The following is a 5082-nucleotide window of genomic DNA, read 5'->3' as shown; positions in this document are numbered from 1 at the left end:
ACCAGGTGAGACCACACACACACAATCAGTCTCTCTTCTTCACTTCATCCCTCTCCCCCTTCTCCCTAAATCCTCTAGGTTATATCTGCTGTTTTGTAGAACCCTTCATGCATCTGAACTGGCTGACACAGATGGCATAGCATGATCATAGGTGAGAGGACACTTGGTCGGGTCAACAGGAAGTGTTATTAAAGATATGCTTTACATTGAAATACAGAGAGATGTAGTAGTTCCAGAGTTAATGATCCAAAGTTAGTTTTGAATTTCACCTCCTGATGATTATGATGACTGACCGTGTTAGAATAGAAAAAACAAGGCTTAATCATAATCTCTCTCAATCCATCTGTCTCTCGTCTGCAGGTATGTTTTGATGTGAGAGAGGAAGCCTGTCCCATCATCGCCACCTCACATGCTCTTAAGATAACCAGATTTGGGCCCCCAGTTGGCCCGAAGGTTAGGAGACACCGTGATTGTGATGAACTGAGAGAATATTAGGGTAGCACTGTAATTCATTAATCGGATGCTGTCTACCGCTGGTCTTACCACTTTCCCTTTGTCTTCCACACCTCTCTTGCCACCTCGTCTTTCTTACTACTTTAATAATGCACACCATATGTTCATTGACGTACAGATTGAACTTGTATTTATATTATAATTATAATGCATGTATTATGTATTTATAACACCTGGCTAATGAACGTCTTTCAATAAATGTTTCACATTCTCCACTGGTTGAAATTAAGTATCTCATTGCAATACTATCCTGTGTCCTCAGATTAATGCAGATGAAGGGAGTTAGATATGCATTGTTTTTTTCTGTATATAGGACTTACAAATCAATCATGTTTCTAGTCTATTGCATAGTTACAATGTGTAATCATTGATGTCCCAGGAGCAGGAGTAGTAAACACTGTTGAAGTGTATAATTGTAATACATACATGCAAACACAGCATCATTCAAATAATGGAGTTTGATATGCCTGAAAAGAATGTCTCAGATTCATACCTGAACCGCATCTTTATTTGCCAAGGGAGAGTTCATGATCAGTGAATATATTCAATGTACAGGCTACAATGTGGGGATCTCACGTGTGGTAATAACTACAGTACATGTATATAGGACTTCCATGGCACAGTAAAGTTATTATATTCTACTCTATCCATAGGCTTCATTAATGCCATTCAGACTTGAAGTTGATACAACAACTATGATAGCTGGTTTGCTGGAGTCCCTAAAACATTAAACACAAGCTAGCTAGCTGGCTAATGTTAGCTAGTCAGAACTTGCTAAATAACGAATTTTGTAAATTAACTTTATGATGAAAAAATATGCACAAACATTTCTCTACACTAGCTAACATATTCCTCTCAATTGTACATTTTTTGCTTGACTCATTATGATTTTATAACTACTTACATTTTGTTCCACTGTAATGTTTTTTCAGCCATGTTTGTTGAAGAAAGCCACCAGGAACGGGTGGCTCGCGTCAAATTCGTCATTGGAACCACTCGATATGATTGGTCATATAAAAACCTTGGGACTCAAATGCATAATGAGTTTTCTAACTCCCCCTTGTGGTGGTCTGGAGCAATGAAGCCGTGACGCTGGGTACCTCTAAGTCCCACGGTGCAAGCTCACAACTTTTAAAGGAGGAACCACTGTAGGTATAATTCTATGAACCTAATTCATACGAACCTAAGAACACCTACTCCTTCCATGACATGGACTGACCAGGTGAAAGCTATGATCTGTTATTGATGTCACTTGTTAATTCCACTTCAATCAGTGTAGAAGGGGATTTTTAAGCCTTGAGACAATTAAGAAATGGATTGTGTTTGTGAATGGGCAAGACAAAAGGTTCAAGTCCCTTTGAAAGGGGTATGGTAGGAGGTGCCAGGCGCAAAGTTTTTTGTCAGAACTGCAACGCTGCTGGATTTTTCACGTTCAACAGTTTCCTGTGTGTATCAAGAATGGTCCACCACCCAAAGGACATCCAGACAGCTTTCGACACCTTGTAGAGTCCATGCCTGACGAATTGAGGCCGTTCTGAGGGCAAAAGGGGGTGGGGGGTGCAACTCAATAATAGGAGTCCTAATATTTTGTATACCTAGTGTATAATGCATGTCATAACAAGATGCTCATTACTTCAAGCCTCCTCTTCAACTCTATCTCGCTCTCTGCCACCACAACATTTCTGTGGCATCTTGCGCCATAGGCTACACTTGTCTGTCCATCACGCATGTAAAACAAACTAGCTTGCCTGCTCTAACTGCACTGAATGGTGACGTAATTTAATGAGCTAAATGTAAAAAAACTGTTTTTCATAAGTTAAAAAAGGAACAGAAAGTAACTATATAAATAGGTAATTTTGTTTGGATTCGAACCGGTTCAGAACTTTAGTTTGCTGGTCGGAACAGTGGAACGAAACAAAAAAAGTGGTTCTGTTCAGAATGAAACGGTTGGAAAATTATTTCTGTTCCACGCCTTGAGTCAGTATTGGTTTCTTAATTGCGTGCTTATTGCGGCGCAATGCACTGAATGATTGCATTTTCTTCATGTTGGTGTGCTATTGGGTCCATTGACCCATCTCTCTCGATTTGTTCAATTGCGTTTATATCCCCCATCACATCTGGATCACTTAGTCATACCATGGTAGATATTGTATCGGATGCCGAGACTCTCCGCTGCATAATACCTCTGGGATCCTCTCTCTCCTCGCTCACTGCTCATTCTGCACTTCCCTCATGTTCCCTCACCTACGATGGATGCACGCATGCATTCTCACATGTGAGCTTACACACACATGCACCAATGAAGACAGGCACTGATGTAAACGCATACAAAGATACATAGATCCTCACATAAAGAGACATGCACACATTTGTTGTACTCATAACTACAGGATTATCTTTGTATTTCATCAAATGGCATTAGACACACAGACCACAGTCTTATCAGAGATGAAATATTAATCAGAAAGCAGGAGACCGTCATATATGGTGAAGGTTGGCTTGTGATGAAACGTCAGTCTGCATCCCCATCTTTCTCTTCCTCCAGTGTATGTTTTCTCTCCTGATGTTTTAGCAGATAGGCAGCTCTGATCTTTCTCTCCCTCATCTCTTTCTCCCTCCATCTCATCCCTTTCTCCTTACTGTTAGTGTTTTTGCTGGGAGGCAGCTCCAATATCTCTCTCTGCCTCCCAAATCCTTTTCTCCCTTATCTCTCCATCTCAGTGTTATAGATTTAGCAAGGAGGGAGCTGAACACAATCTGACACTTTGATCCGTATTTGTTTATTCTCTGGCCGCTTCCGAAATCTCTTGCCTAATACTTAAACTGCATTCCGTGTATTCATCGTACTACATACTATTTAGAATGTACTGGTTAGTAAAAAGGTATGTAGTAAGCAACATATCAGCATACTAGTCATCCATACTGAGGAGTCATCGTCGATGCGTAATATTATTTGTACCCCGCCATTCGTTCAATTATCAGCTGTTGTCAAACACAGGTGGGTGTGAAAAGACAATTCTCTTCCACAATCGTGTGCAGCAAATTCGACTAGCGAAAAGCCTAAATTAGTATGAAATCCTGACTTTTTTAAAGCATACACAATTAGTTTTATTTAACACTCGGGAAGAAAGGATGAGTTGAGGGCGAGAGAGAGATGGGAGCTGCCTCTGCTAAAATGAGAAAGCATATACACATGATGGATTGTCAGGGGTCCTGAACATAATTACAAGTATTTTGTAGATTGCAAATTGACCGCAAGAATCCAAAATATTTGACTAAAACATAATTTCTGTACATTTCACTTACGATCACATACATCTCTCTACTATGCGTGGCATTACTTTGGAACATATTTCCTGAATTAAAATCCCTTGGGAGCTTATTTGCTTGTGTTTTTACAGTCTCCAACAATGTATTATTATTATTTTGCTCAAACTTTGCCGGGCAAATAAAATCAGAGGGGCACCCCCTCTTTGCATCGCTACTACTCTGTTGTCATATATGCATAGTCATGTCAATAACTCTACCTACATGTACATACTACCTCAACTAACCGGTGCCCCCGCTCTGTACCAGTACCCCCCTGTGTATATAGTCTCGCTATTGTTGTTTTACTGCTGCTCTTTAATTACTTGTTACTTTTATCTCTTATTCTTGTCTGTATTTTTTGAAACGGCATTGTTGGTTGGCGGCTCTTAAATAAGCATTTCACTGTAAGGTCTACACCTGTTATATTTGGCGCATGTGACTAATAAAATTTGATTTGACTTGGTGGTGCACATGTTGCCTATAACCTCTTTTTAGAGAAATGTCATCATTATTGTACCAGCTTTCATTGTCTGCTTATGTCCCCTTTATTTATCCTACGGTTCTGACTTGGTGTACAGGGAGAATACTGTAAGAACAGCCCATGTTCTGAATTCTGTCGCTGTACATTTCAAAAGTGCGGAATAAATTGTTATTGACCACGTCTGTCTTAACCCACTCATGAATGTCTTAATCGAAATTACGGATTGCCTCTTATCCGCTTATCATTCCCTTATGCCGTAGTTTGTACATCTCAATTGTCAGAAAAGATTTGTTTAACCCCTCTAGGGCATGTGGGATGCTAGCGTCCCACCTGGCCAACATCCAGTGAGATTGCAGAGCGCCAAATTCAAATACAATACTCATAAAAATTCAGAAAAGATACAACTATTTTACATTGGTTTAAAGATTAACTTCTTGTGAATCCAACCTTGGTGTCAGATTTAAAAAATGCTTTACTGCGAAAGCATACCTTACAATTATTTGACAACCGCACCCAGGAGACAAATCATTACAAACAGTAACCAGCCAAGTAGAGCAGTTACACAAGTCAGAAATAGAGAGAGAATTAATCACTTACCTTTGATGATATTCATATGTTTGCACTCAGACAATCATTTATTCAATAAATGTTCCTTTTGTTCGATAAAGTCTCTATTTTTGTATCCGAAAACCTCAGTTTTGTTCGTGTTTTCTTCAGTAATCCACAGGCTCAAACAGTCACTACAGGCAGACAAAAAAATCAAATTTGTATCCGTAAAG

The 5082-nt window shown here is 39.6% G+C and overlaps 1 long non-coding RNA gene across 1 annotated transcript; it reads left to right on the top strand.

The window, feature by feature from the left end:
- LOC116374012 (uncharacterized) lies at nt 1–728 on the top strand. The gene is made up of 2 exons (XR_004209793.1): nt 1–151; nt 361–728. It is a non-coding gene; the product is annotated as an uncharacterized LOC116374012 (long non-coding RNA).
- The last annotated feature ends 4354 nt before the right edge of the window (nt 729–5082 follow it).

The sequence above is a fragment of the Oncorhynchus kisutch genome, linkage group LG4, assembly GCF_002021735.2.
Source record: "Oncorhynchus kisutch isolate 150728-3 linkage group LG4, Okis_V2, whole genome shotgun sequence".
Classification (NCBI taxonomy): Eukaryota; Metazoa; Chordata; class Actinopteri; order Salmoniformes; family Salmonidae; genus Oncorhynchus; species Oncorhynchus kisutch.
Note: the sequence above shows the minus strand (reverse complement) of the source record. Positions and strands in the feature narration are given on the sequence as shown.